Source organism: Platichthys flesus, chromosome 15 (assembly GCF_949316205.1).
Source record: "Platichthys flesus chromosome 15, fPlaFle2.1, whole genome shotgun sequence".
NCBI lineage: Eukaryota > Metazoa > Chordata > Actinopteri > Pleuronectiformes > Pleuronectidae > Platichthys > Platichthys flesus.
The window spans coordinates 5,034,959-5,050,135 of record NC_084959.1 but is presented as its reverse complement, the minus strand read 5'-3'; the positions used below and the strand labels follow the sequence as shown (position 1 = coordinate 5,050,135).

General features: G+C 42.8%; 1 protein-coding gene across 2 annotated transcripts in view; it reads right to left on the bottom strand.

The window, feature by feature from the left end:
- The window catches only part of trim3b (tripartite motif containing 3b), a 28,109-nt gene extending 14,678 nt beyond the window's left edge, over window positions 1-13,431 (bottom strand). The window contains exon 1 of one of the 2 annotated variants that reach the window (XM_062405692.1): window positions 13,289-13,431. The gene's annotated coding sequence lies outside the window, so the exon portion shown is untranslated. The remainder of the gene's footprint in view (window positions 1-13,288) is intronic. The other variant, XM_062405693.1, reaches the window with a different exon arrangement.
- Between the last annotated feature and the right edge of the window lie 1,746 nt (window positions 13,432-15,177).

Below are 15,177 nucleotides of genomic sequence, written 5' to 3'. Positions count from 1 at the left end.
AGGACGGGAGCAGACACAGACAAACCAGCACGACCGTGTTTAATCAACACTTCAGTAAAAAACCAGAGCAGGAAATTAACACAATCTGTACTTAAAGACAACACAATAATGTATTATGATAAGCTTGTGAAACAAAAAGCACACTTCTACACAAGACACACACCCGATGCACTCTGGACCTGTTGTAACAGTTAAATCCACTCGTGAACTGGAAACACACACACAGTCACTCACACACACACACAGTCACGCAGACACACAAAAGAATCTGCTGAGTCCTGTCTATGTTTGCTTCTGTAGCTGTTTGATAGTCGTGACTCATCACTTGTGATTTCTCACTGTGTCATTGAGTTAATAGTTCAGTTTTCATACTGTAATTTAACACATTAAACAATACGGTCTAACATGATAAACAAAATGTAATTGATCATGTACACATAGATTTGGACAACATCCTGGTAGGGTACAGTACAAACAGTCGCCTCATGAAACCACATGTTCATTCACTACATCCAGATTTTCTTTGGGTTTTGCACCAAATTGCACACACTGATAAATATCAGTCCAATAAAGATGTCAGAGAAAACAAGATCTGTTTTTTGTGTTCTGACAAATCAAAGACAGTTTAAAAAAAAACATCAAGCTGAAAAGAAGATTCCTGGATCAGGGGGTGAACCTGAATTGTATGGGTTATTCCTGGGGTCACCCCAGTCATAATTTCATGGAAGGGTTAAATAATCCTGCTCACAAACAAACAACCAACCAAACAAACAAACAAACAAACAAACAATAATGCAACCTCCTTGGTGGAGGAGTTTCAAGAGTTCGATGTACAGATACATGTTACTGTGATTAACCTCTTTGCAAATGCATGATCTAGTTGTTTTTAGTTGTGTAGGGAATGATAACATGTTACAATCCTCTTGAATTTGTATTATCAGCTCATGCTGCCATAAAATTTGATAAATATGTTAAATATGTATGTTATAAGTCAGCACATTTTTCAATGCTCTCGCTAATTTAAGCTCTAAACATTTAAAATGAATCTCAAATAACACACCAAACAGCTGGCATGGGCTACATGTTTAATAAAATCTGCTAAACCGGAAAGCAGCTGGAAGGTAGGGAGACTCTGCCTGGCAACAGACCGCAGCCCCGTCTCCACCGTGTCCCACTTTCACATTCACCAGCACAAGTCCCAACACATATGGTGGAACAATTACAGCTGCATGTTAGAGGTGCTACTGCAGCGAGCTCCAATCTCATGTAGAGGGGAAATGAAATGGAGAGACAGTGTTTTAAACCACACTAATACATCTGGTCTAATAAAGAAAATCTACTATTTGATATTTCTGTGAGGAAAGCTGACACTATCGTGTTTTTCTTGAAAATATTTCACCTCACCTGCCCTCAGATTTAAATTGTGGCCCTTCATGATTACTGCACGTGTCACTTTTACCTCTGTGCCACTGACACCGGTGATGTCGTCCAGACACATTTCCTTAGTGGGTCAACACGTGTATTATTCATGTTACAGACGCAGGGATGAGTGAAGAGCAACGTGTGTGAGTCTCAACAAGCACACGTCTGCCTGGCTTCAAGATGGAGTTATGAACGTTCCCTTGTGACGAGGACACACACAAACTAATGCACAAAAGCACAAACACACTGATAATCATCATCCCCCACCAGACCCCCCCCGTATCTGTGCATCTGTCACTGCTGGATCTAATATGACACTCAATCCCCTCGCCCATGTGGCCCTATTGTAAATTGTTGCCCCCTGTATCCCCTCCTCAAACACACACACACACACACACACACACACACACACACACACACACACACACACACACAATTACAGTGGGTCAGGCAGTATCTTTCGAGAGGATCCAATGACACACAGTCTGCGGACCGGGAGGGTAAAGGTCACGTCTTAAGCCAAGCTCAAGAACAAGATGTCACACGCCCTCTCTGGTGAGGACCTTGCAGCCTGTCTGATGGAAACGATCAGCGGTTTAGTGGCTTATATTTTTTTCTGAATCCAAATATGCATTGTTCTGTTTAAATCCTGCGATTAAAACTGGCATTTCAAGAGTATCCGGTTGTCTCTGTTGGACTCCGGTGAAAAGAAGCTCGATAGAACGTAGAACAAACACTGGATGTTCAGTGCGTACACTTCTTCTCCTTCTCCACCACAACTCACTGATACCACAACAGCATCATTCTGAGATGACGTCTGTCTAAATTTAGACACGTGTATTAGCGGGGAGGCAGGGAGGCCATGACAGTGAAACTAAAATAACACCCGTGGTCCTGGGACAGCAGTGGCTCCATTTGTTTACTTTAAAAAGTAATTTCTTTCAGTGGCCACAGCAAAATAAGATCCTGAAGTTGAATAAATCCTAAATAGGGATTTGTTTTTTAAATCTGCCAAAGCCGTCTGCTCAGTGTCAGTCGGAGTAAATGGAAAAATAAAACCTTTAATGTCACTTAACATTTCTTTTGAACCTTCAGTGTACCTCATGCATGAAGGGCATGTGACTTTTACAAAGCTTTGTTCCAGCTGATTGGAAAATGCATACATGCCGCTGCAGAACACACACACACACACTAACACACACACTTGAGAACAACACATGCACATGAGTGGATTCTCCTGTGCAGTATCATGTGTTTATGTACATGCAGGAAGCAGACGGCGTTCCCAGCTCCACTCATGTGCCTAAGTAGGCCGCCGTGCTCGGTTCTGAAGCTTTAAAGCAGCCGTGACCAGTTCACTGACAGGCTCCCGAGCTCCAGGAGTGGGTGACGACGTGCAGACTCAGATTTTAGTCTCTGCAGTTGAAGCAGCAGAGTGTGATGAAGCCAGGAACTGCAGGAAGCCTCTAAAACATGACGTACGAGAGGACTCGTCCTGCAGGGGGCTGTCAACTCAACACCATCAAAATGAAATGTGTCATAATTCCCCTGGCAATTAAACACGCAGTAATAACAGACCTCGGCTCCAGTAATCCCCCCCCCACCTCCCCTGAACTCTCAGGATTACAGTATTTGCATGGGAATCTAGGTACGTGTTTGCGTGTGAGCGCACGGTTGCAGCAGATCGGTGTGCGACAACAGGCGAACACTCGTGGAGTCAAAACACAATGCGTCTATTCAGTGCTGGCTTAACAGGATACACAGTAATAGTATTCTTTCTCTCACTTTCTCTTTGTCTCATCCAGAACTAAAGGAACGGGATCCTCGCAGCTCATATACGTGTGAATAAAATATATAACACACACACACACACACACACACACACACACACACACACACACGCACACACACGTGGAGAGGAAGTGGAAATTAACCAGCTCTTCATAGTTCAACAGGAGGACAGAGCCAGTTTGAGTGGAAGAGTGTGAACAAGAGCTGGGAAATAAAATCAAATTTCCATCATAAGTAATTCAACAAAGCTTCAGTTCATATGGATCAACTTCAGATTTGTAAACTACTTTGTTGTTTATCAAGTGTTTCATTCTCTGCTCATTTGAAAGTTTTAAACCTCAACATCTCTCAGGAGTAAATCTAAAAAGTCTGATAAATAAAAATGTGTCATTAATCATGATAATTATCGATATTGACATTTGGTCATCATTTAAGTTTTGGCCTCGTGGTCGATCTGCTGCCTGTTGACTCTCGTGTACCTGAACAGCACCAGTGAATCTGTGCCGACAGCTTCACACAGACACACTTCACTCTGGTGACAGCTGATGGGGCGGCTGTGCCTCAGGAGGGAGAGAGAGGGGCGATGGTTCAATCCCCGGCTCCTCCACATGAGCAGGTGTGTGATAGAATTGTGTTTGTTTTGTAAACAAAGTAGTGCATCGGGTTTGGATTGCAGTTGTATGAATGTGGTTTGAACTGCAGAGTGAATGTGAAAATCACTGCATACAAATATTCAGTCAACACGTGTACTGCATGAACATAAGAGCACGCACAACACACTCACACACATACATTTGACATGGATAAGAACAAACACACACACACAGTTTACATGTATGAGTACACACACAGACAGTTTACATGTATAAGTACACACACACACACACACACAGACACACACAGTTGACTTGTATAATTACACACATACACACAGTTGACATGTATAAGAACACACATACACACGCACACACACACAGTTGACATGTATAAGAACACACATACACGCACACATGTGAAATGTATAAGAACACATACACACACACATGTGACATGTAGAATAACACACACACATACAGTTGACATGTATAAGTACAAACACACAGTTTACATGTATAAGTATACACACACACACACACACACACACACACACATACACACAGACTACCTGCTGTCAGTCGGCTGCAGTAGATCAGTGTAGAAGGCTCCATGGCAGCTATGTGTTGGGTTTGTGTAACACTGAAGAATCAGCACACACACCCTGACTTCCTCTCGCCTGCGCCCTCCTGCTCCACTGACCACTCTTCCTTTTCCCTTTTCCCTTTTCCTCACATCACACACACACACACACACACACACACACACTGAAAAGGGGCTGAACAGGGACGACAACAGAGGGTGGGACTGTAAATTGAAAGTCCCTCCTACTGTCAGGGCTGTTTACAAGCATGAGCCGACTGGATGTGCCCTCCTACTGCACCACTCTGATTGGCCGGGGGAACTTAAACTATGGAGTGAGGTTTTGCATCATGGGAGCGGAATGGACGCATGCGACTGAAACAGACAAGTGGAAGAGGAGCAAAAGGAAGAGGAGCGAGAGGAAGAGTCCAACTGTTAAAGCTGGAAAGACATAAATGCCGTGTAACTATATAACTTGTGTAACGCTGTTGAACTGAATGAGTCTTGAACGTAGCTTTACTCAGAAACAACATTTGCAGCGACTCTTATCTAAACATTCCGATTATCTGGCTTTCAGTTACTGTTACCATAAAATGTGTCATTACTTAACCAGCCAACACACACACACACACACACACACACACACACACACACACACACACACAGACACACAAACAGGTCAGCCAAACACAACACTGCGTTACGTAATTCATGATGTCACCTTTAAAGAAAAAATCTGAATGTGGAACATATGTCTCTCTCTCTCTCTCTCTCTCTCTCTCTCTCTCTCTCTCTCTCTGTCAAGCAGCATGGCATACAATTACACATCTGCAGTGATTAAGAAAAACCCTCACTGCTAAAGAGGGGATTATGGTTTTTTTATGTTTGGGGGGGGGGGGGGGGGGTATCAAGTCAAATATCCCGAAAACGCTGTGTCCTTGTGATGTGGTCAGAGTTTAATCTGGAGCGGGAGGTGATGATTTTTCTCACATCAATCTAGCGTTAATCTGGCCGGATTGAGTCCAGTCGTCTCTCAACCCTCGCTTCCGGCCCCTCGCTCTCCTCCACCCCCCGGCACACACCTTTCCAAAATCCCAATCGGCCTCAGCTCGGCCAGCCAGGAAGTGGAGGATAAGAGGATGGAAGCACAACTCGGCCAATGACATCAGTTAATTTTACGAGTGACTCCCGCAGATTATTGTGCCATTTCTTCCTCCTCTTGTGAATTTGCACTGATTTGAACAAACCAGTCAAATGCTCACCGGACTCTAAATGCTAGTTCCTTCCAAATTGAGTCAGCTCCCACAAACACGCTGCATAGAACTGATTGATGGTGTCTTGTTTTCACGCTCTGCGGTGCGTAATCAGGGAGTTGGGTATCTGACATGACCAATGTACCGAACGCAGCGTGGGCAGGCCGCCTCGTGCCATCGCTGCAGTGAGCACTCCACAGCATTACTGGTTTATGGCTGTGGTTTCTGCTGAATCGACATTTTTATGCGGATATAAAGCTCCTGCAGTTATTAAAAAGGAGGAAGATGAAGCGCCGGTGTCATCCACAGTGAGTCTCCTGAAGCAGTGCACATCAGTAAATGACGCAGGACCAGAGAGGATCAGAAAATAAAAAGTGAGTTGTTTTTCTGAATTTGCCTTTTTTGGGAAAAGTTCAAATCGGGTTATAAAGTTCTGTATGAGGCCGTGAGAGGAACTTTATTCTGAGATAAGAGAGAAAACAAGCCGACCTCAGCGGTTGAGTCTGAGCCGAGAGCGATGACAACAACAACCAGAAGAAACGGTTCTGCCTCAGGCTCAGAAAGAGGCGGAGCAACAACAGGGAAAAACAACCAGGAAATCCACATCCACTTCAAGCAGTGAGAATAAGAACAATACTGAGCCACAAAGTTCTCCTGATGTATTCTGATTATTCGAGAGACTTAATAAATTGACAAGAAAGGTTCATAACAAAACAAAATAAGCATTTATGCAGCCTAAGGAATACTTATATCTAATATCCAGACCTTATCCTATACCCATCCCATTCACTTTGCATGAACCCATTAAATTGTTTCCTCAATTTGAATTCAACATCCTAAGCTCATGTCCACGTACCCTAACCCTACGTCCTCACTCTGTAATGTGAAACACACACTCAGACACACACACACTCACTCACACAAATATATATACACACACCTACAGTCAGCTGTTTCAATCTGAGTCAGTCTATAACCCACCTCCCCCTCTGCTCCTCTGCTGCTCAAATGACGCCTTACACACACAGACACACACACACACACACACACACACACACACACACACACACACACACACACACACACACACACACTTCCCTCTCAGTGTTTAAACCTACATTTGGTCCTCATAAAGATATAGAAATAAACCTAATAGATGGCGTGCATGGGCCTGTAGGTTCCCTCGTTAGCAGGCTCTGCAAGCCTCCATTCTCCTGCACAGTCCGGCCCCAAGCCTCCACATACATATACTTCTATATATAGAGCTATCAGTTCTCATCCCCTTCACACCACAGGCACGTGCTCCGAGTGGCACACACACACACACACAGACACACATGCATTGTGGAGAAGAGGAGGGATCCTTGGATGACCAGCATAGTAATGACTCAGAGCCACTGGAGAAGGACCAGGATGCCAAACATTTACAGAAACCTGTCCTTGGCTGCATAACTCTGCAATTCATGTGACGCACATCCGGGTTTGACTTGTGCACGCTCGCCCTCATCCATCTACATGTTACCACAGCACTGACACTTCCTCACTGGTTTTTTATCATGTGTGCAGAGTTAGGAATGAAAGATAAGAAAGTTCTGACGTAACTATTATGAAGGTTTGTGTGTTAAATGAGGAATTTGTCAGCATTTGTCTGATGCTGCCACTTAACATCATTAGGGAATCATCACAAACTATTGTGGACAGGAGACGTGTTTTTGGCAGCTCCCAGTAAACACAAATTACCCACTGATTGACGGGTTGGAACGAAAACACTGACGCTTCCCTTTCAAACGCTGCAGCAGCAGACGCCACCCGGCTGTCGTCCCGACGCCATCCGCCTCGGGGGAAACCAGGTGTGGGAGCGTAAATTATGTTACACATAAATATAATTTGTTTTTCTAAACAGAGCAGTGGAGGCAGAATGCACTCAGGCAGGTTTCAAAATCTCTCAGACATGTTTGCTGCTGAATGTGCACTAACGGTTTATAACTTATCTTTTGTTCGACTCACCTGCACCTTGTACACGAGTAAAGATTAATCACATGTTTTGTTAGGACAGCCCTGACAAGAGTTTGAAGGTCAACGTGATATTTTAGAAAACCTGCGATTAAGAAATAGGCCATTTCATCATCTGCACTGTTTATCCTCAGAGGGTCACGGCAGCTGAAGCAGGGAGAGGGGATTCACTCAGGAGAGGTCGCCAGCCAATCACAGCGCTGACACACAGAGACAAGCAGAGGTGAGGGTCCTTTAGCACAGGGGGTCTTTAAAATAGTTTCCAGAGAGAGAGAGAGAGAGAGAGAGAGAGCTGATAGCTGCAGAGTCAGTGTGCTTATCAGATCAAAACCTCGACTTAAATCAGATTTGGAAGAAAAGAAAACCTTTGAATTGAATTATTAATATCAAACCAACTCAATTGACTTTGGCATCAGTTTTAAAGTGAAGATTCTACATTTATATGAAATCTTATTTTAATACAGTACATTTTCACTAATGTCATTACCAACTATACAAGTAACTTGATATATAAATAAAACTGGTTAATATTACATAAACACAGCTTGTAACGCTAGTTTAGACATGAACAGATGGAGTATAAGAAATAAAAAGTGTTTGAAAAATATCAAAATATAACGTTCAAACAAATAGATTCATCCTATACAAGGTACAGACTCTTCATCCTCGACGCTCTCGCTCTGCTTTGATAGTCTGAGTGAGAGCGGGGCATGTGCCACAGGGTAGAGGAGCTGATCCTGAAATATTTTGTTTCTTTAAATAACTGAGGGAATAGAAGCCTCCAAGCTAAACATACATTAACACGAACAGTTCATTGACACAACAGCTCCAGACCCTGTGTCTTCAGGAGAGTTTATCTGTTTGGGAAGTTTAGGTCTTTGTCTCGTAAAAAGGTCAAAATTTTGTTTACAAAAGAGCCGAACATCCATAAACCTCTGCAATCAAAAGAGAGAAGATCTCCTTGCTGTGGGCAGTCACATCACAGGAACACACAGACTCAAAGAGAGGGGGGGGGGGGTTCTGCAGGAGGAGATAAAACACATTTTTCCTGGGACCTGGAGTTGTGTTTTTCTCACTCTCTGGTTGTACGGAGCAGAGGAGCCGCGCCTCAGGGTGAAGCTCTGTTGTGTTTGTTTTTTGTTTTTTCCGCCCTTGCTGCTCATTTTAAACATAATGAAAAAACTCAACTCAGTGGGTTCAACAGGGCAGAAATTCATTTACTTAAGGGGATTAGAAATTCCATCATTTGTTCGTCATGCCAATAGGTCGACAGATTTATGATCTGCATGTCTGTCAACCTCTGCACATGAAGGAGGGGGGGGTGAGGCCTAAACAGCACGCCTGGTGGACAAAACAAAATAAAAGATAATTCAATCCAAGGCCTTGAAACTGAAGAATAAAAGCATCACAAGTGCTCATCCTATCTAAAGGAATCCCACAGTAAACTGACGGCCGGGGGGGAAGAGAACAGGGAAGCCTGCGAGTGTGCGTGTGATGCAGCGGGTGACGAGTCTCGGTCGGTGGTTAACCTTCCTCGCTCCTCATCGTCCTGCACGCAGGGAGGGGCCTGAAATGATCAGCTCGCCCGATCCGAGCTGAGCTGGACAGGAACGTGTGAGAGGAACCGTCTGAATCAACATGTTCTCCTCAGCACACCGGAACACACACAGACACACAGGTGCACACAACTACAGCAGCGCATCATCACCAAAGAAGCATGTAGTAAATGGGTAAAAGAGAATTCAGACGACAGAGAGTCACCATCGTGTTAATCTTCTCTGATTTCTATCTCTATAGGAAAGAGTGAGCGATGATAATTCAGTTTTATGGTTCTTATTCTTACTATTTCATCACAGTTACATCTCAACAGGCCTGTGTGGTGTCCAGTGCGTTCACGCTTCAAAAAGTACTGAACCAACACATGACTGGTTGGAGGATTAATATCAAGACACTGACCACAGGAACGTCAGCAGTGCAGCGTTTTAACACTCGACTGAACGTTAACTAATCCGTTCTTCAGTTGGATTTATATACAACAGTGAATCTCTTCTTCTTTTCACCCTTAGATTGTAGTTTATGATGAATTGAAGCAGTTTTGGATGTATGGAATTTTAACATAATGCTATTTGGCCTTCTTTTTTATATACATATATATATATATATATATCTTAATATAATGCATATATTTCATACACTTCCTATATTTTGTATTTCTATTTATTGATATTGTCATGGTCTCTGTATACTTCTAGTCTCAGCTGGAGCGACTGTAAAATTCAATAAAATACTTCTGATATCAAAACACTCTCTATATCAGATATCTGCCTGAGTAAAGGTTGTGTGACGAGCAAAGATATTGTCAAAATAAGAACGAGAAATCTGACGTATATTTATGATTTGGCAGAAATACATTATCTTTATAAATGAAAAAAACAACATCTCTTCCAAACTGAAATAAAACAACAGTGTTTTGTTGTGGTTGTATAATCTGATGTATATGAAATGCAGAACAAAATGGAATAATATGGTCAGTGCCATTACTGAGCCCCCCTGAGCAACGTGTCTAAAAATACCCAGCATGACATGAGTGCATCTCTCAGCTCAGCTGCTGAGCTTTCACCACATGGCTCCCTCCACACAATACAACGTGGACACGGCTGAATGTGCTCTGCAAGCACACACTCACTCCTTTTCCACACACGTGTTCACATCTTAGTGCAAACACTCACACGCAGACTGGTTTTCTTTTCAAATCCCATGTGACCTTTCCGTCAGACAGCAGAGCCTGTAGCTCGAATATGATGCAGCCAATGATGTTCTCAGCCTCAACATCGTATCTTTTGGACCAGAGGAGAAATTAAAGTTGTTTGTACTTCAAAGCGAAATATCAAATGCACAAAACAACTGAAACCACAACAAAGAACCAAAGTCAATCTTTGTTTGGAAAAATGTATCAAAGCTAAAATAAGAAAAATATATATTAATAAGTAAGGATAAATTAGTCAACTTGGCTTTTACAGCAGAAGTAAAAGGTTGATAACAACTCGGCCGACCAGACATTTAGAGAATCCCCATCATCTCTCAGAGGAGAAACCTGCATCTTTAAAACGATGTTCTCATCAAAGACAGAGTTAATACATGTTCTCATCAAAGACAGAGTTAATAAATGTTCTCATCAAAGACAGAGTTAAAACATGTTCTCATCAAAGACAGAGTTAAAACATGTTCTCATCAAAGACAGAGTTAATAAATGTTATCATCAATGACAGAGTTAATACATGTTCTCATCAAAGACAGAGTTAAAACATGTTCTCATCAAAGACAGAGTTAAAAAATGTTCTCGTCAAAGACAGAGTTAATAAATGTTCTCATCAAAGACAGAGTTAAAACATGTTCTCATCAAAGACAGAGTTAAAAAAATTTCTCATCAAAGACAGAGTTAATAAATGTTCTCATCAAAGACAGAGTTAATAAATGTTATCATCAATGACAGAGTTAATACATGTTCTCATCAAAGACAGAGTTAAAACATGTTCTCATCAAAGACAGAGTTAAAAAATGTTCTCGTCAAAGACAGAGTTAAAAAATGTTCTCATCAAAGACAGAGTTAATAAATGTTCTCATCAATGACAGAGTTAATAAATGTTCTCATCAAAGACAGAGTTAATACATGTTCTCATCAAAGACAGAGTTAAAACATGTTCTCATCAAAGACAGAGTTAAAAAATGTTCTCGTCAAAGACAGAGTTAAAAAATGTTCTCATCAAAGACAGAGTTAAAAAATGTTCTCGTCAAAGACAGAGTTAAAAAATGTTCTCATCAAAGACAGAGTTAATAAATGTTCTCATCAAAGACAGAGTTAATAAATGTTATCATCAAAGACAGAGTTAATACATGTTCTCATCAAAGACAGAGTTAAAACATGTTCTCATCAAAGACAGAGTTAAAAAATGTTCTCGTCAAAGACAGAGTTAAAAAATGTTCTCATCAAAGACAGAGTTAATAAATGTTCTCATCAAAGACAGAGTTAATAAATGTTCTCATCAAAGACAGAGTTAATTAATGTTCTCATCAAAGACAGAGTTTAATAACTTGTAACACACACATTTCCCATCAAGACCCTCCCACCTGAAACACAACTGCCAGTGCCTCCAGTGTTTATCAAAGTCTTTTGTCCCGGTGCTAGATGCCACCCTGAGGTACCAGGAACCAAATGTTTCTCCTCAGCCATTTACAGAGAGGTGCAAATACAGTATCTGCTTGTTAGAGCCTGGATATGGATTTTTGTGGCCAGTGCTCATACTGATATTAAAGAGTAAAAGACAAATGCTTCCATGATAAAATAAAAATGTAATTGACACAGGATATTTTACAGTTAACCATGAGATATTTCATCAAATATTACATATAAATACAGGAACTCTTCATATCAGCAAACATAAACACAGAAATATCAATCAGGCTCTACCTTATAACAAGAGAAGCCAATTAGAGGCACCAGCAAACACTTTAACGACTATAATGTATAAATAGAAATAGAAAATTGGCTCCGCATCAAGTGAGCTGGTAATCTCTGACAGTCTCTGACAGTCGGGACACAAGTGGGGCAGAAGATCCAGTAGTTTCAGTGGTTGGCAGCCGCTCAGAATATTTTCACCGTTAAGTTTACACCCCCCCCCCCCCCCCCCCCCAAGGCCGCTCTGGTGACATTCCTCCCATGCCAGCTGGACATTCCAATCCCCCACCTCCCCCACCGTGGCCAGTGGTGCCTGATCATTCATTGTAGATATATTATAAGACAATGATATAACGTCACATCACGATATACTAAATCCCCCGAAAGAGATACAGGGCAGGATTTGTATTAATTCGCTGATGTCAGTTTCACAGAGTTGGACACAAAATGAGATGAAAAAATTTACCAAAAAGAGCATTAACTTTTATCTTATTCCCAGTTTAGTCTTTAACAAGCAAACTGCCACTTGTCAATGTCCAGATGTACTATCATTCAAATCTAAAATAGACATAAACTGGCAAAAGTCCAAAATATATATTACACTACAATATTGATATTTGACGTCAGCTTATTTATAATCCTGTATCTTGAGACAGGAAATGATATATGGCTGTATCGATATTTTTATAAACTCTAGTAGATACGGATGCCCACTGACATGTCTGTTTTCTATTTGGAATTCTTTCATGTCAAAGCTAAGTTATTAAATCTCCCATATTTGGGGAAAACAAAATTGCACCAAGCCACACATTTGTATTTCAAGTGAAGTTCAATATTTCCACCACCTCTCCAGCACATAGAGCAGCAGCTCATCACTCCACTCACCTCTGATGACACTGAGCTCAGCCCCAGAGAAGCTGTCAAACACATAATCAGGGGATATGCACAGGTTATGCTGCACGGCACAGGCCAGCGAATGGCCTGCCGCGTTGTTTTGGAAACAGGCAACATAGGGTGTATGCAGCAGTTAGAGGAAGGTGAGTGGAGAGAGGAGGCATGAAAGAGAGGACAGGTTTGAACCCTCCCTGTCAAGGGGAGAGAGGTGTGGGATGGACAAGGATGAAGGAATGAGTGCCGTAGAGGGGATGGCGTTAAAAAGCGAGGAAGATGTACTTACAGCAGGTTCCTGACAGGTGAGAGGAGAAGTTTTCAGAAAGCTCTCCCCCAGTGGGAGAGATATGAGTCCACAGAACCCAACATCGCCACAGCAAGAAGCCCCTCATGCAGCAGGGAGTCAGGGGAGGCAGGCGGGACACGGTGTGTGTGTGTGTGTGTGTGTGTGTGTGTGGATCTGGCTTTAATTCATGTATGTGTGTGCAAGCAGGAGGAAGAGTGAGTGAGGGAGATAGAGAGAAAGAGAGAGTGAGAGACTCTTAGGAGGCGAGAGATACAGAGATTGTACGAGCTGACTGGCTGCTGTGAATATGGGAGGGGGCTGGATGGTCCAATAGTGTGAGAGATGAGCAGAGCGGGGGGGATATGGCAACAAAGACACACAGAATTTCTTCTACACCCTCACTCGCCCCCTACTTATCTTGTCCCTCAAACTGTCAAAACAGAAAACTGATGATGCTTCATCTGACAGAGACAGAGAGCGAGAGAGAGAGAGAGAGAGAGAGGGAGGTGGTAAACAGAGAATCTGCCTCCTCACAACCACAGGGAAGTGATGGATGGAGAGAGTGACAAGATTAGGAGCTCAGCTTTTAATGGGGGGGGGGGGGGGTTGTTGATGGAGAGGTGAAGAAAGAAAGTGAAAAGTGAAGGGACAGAGGATGGGTTTGATAAAGTAAGAGGGTGTTCAGGGATTCTGGGTTCAAGTTCTTCCCAAGGATAAATGTTGTCTGTGGAGCTGTGGAGTTTATAGGATGTGGGTGTGCGTGTGTTTCTGTGTTTCTGTGCGTGTGTGTGCGTGTGTGTGTGTGTGTCGGTACGAGCGAGGACATCCGAGTTGCGTGTCCTCCTCTCAAGCAGCTACATAGCACTTGTGGCCATGCGCGTGTGTGTGTGTGTGGGGGGGGGGGGCAGTCCTCCCAGGCTTTAGCTGCGGGCGCACCATGTTGCCATGGAGACTGCATCCAGTGCAGCAGAACAAGCAGATGGCTGCTCTCTCTCTCTCTCTCTCTCTCTCTCTCTCTCTCTCTCTCTCTCTCTCCCCCTCTCCCCCCCCCCCCTCTCGCTCTCTCTCTCTCTCTGAGTCCATTTGGCTTCTGTTCCCTGACCTGCAAATCATAACAGCTCGTCTCCGTGGTGGTCTAGAGGAGCCTGCAGGTGTAGACAGGATGTTTGACTCTGCAGACAAACTGTTTAATTCTGCCTCTATATATCCAATATACTGAGTGGATGTTTCCCTATTAGACATTTTCTTTCATACCTAATGAGGTTGCAGCCCATAGATCATAGCAGATGGAGAAGAAAAGGTGGTGTAAACACACGGCTGGTTCCAGGTGATCCTGCTGAGCAGCATTTTCACGAAGCACACGGCTCTTTGTCAAATTGGCCCCCGAACATTCAGGCAGACACATTTTCAGTTTATGCCAGAATGGTTTAAATATCAATCTGCAGAGAACTGCCATCCAGCCTTCCATTATCTATACCGTTTCTCCTCCTGGGCCAATCACAGCTCATACTGGGGGATCTTAAAGATCATAAACCATAACATTACTTCTGTTCTTTAATAGAACCCTAAAAAATACCACAACTGAACAAAATATATATAAACTGTTATGTCCCTATATGTAAAAATATGTTATTAGCTGCATACTTATGATGGTGGATTGTAATTGGATGTTAAAATTGGGCTTAACCTTTGTGACTGTGGTCAGATGAGTGTTAGCTGTGGGAGAGAAGCAGTCTGAGAATCCCACCGGGTTGAAGCTTTGGCTGCTGCAACACTGGAGTGTGTAGGGGAGGTTGTCCTCATTCTATTATTATTGTGATGTCTTTCTCAAGTTGTCCAGTAACTAAACAAACACACACTGACGGACACACAAGCCTTTACAATCTCAA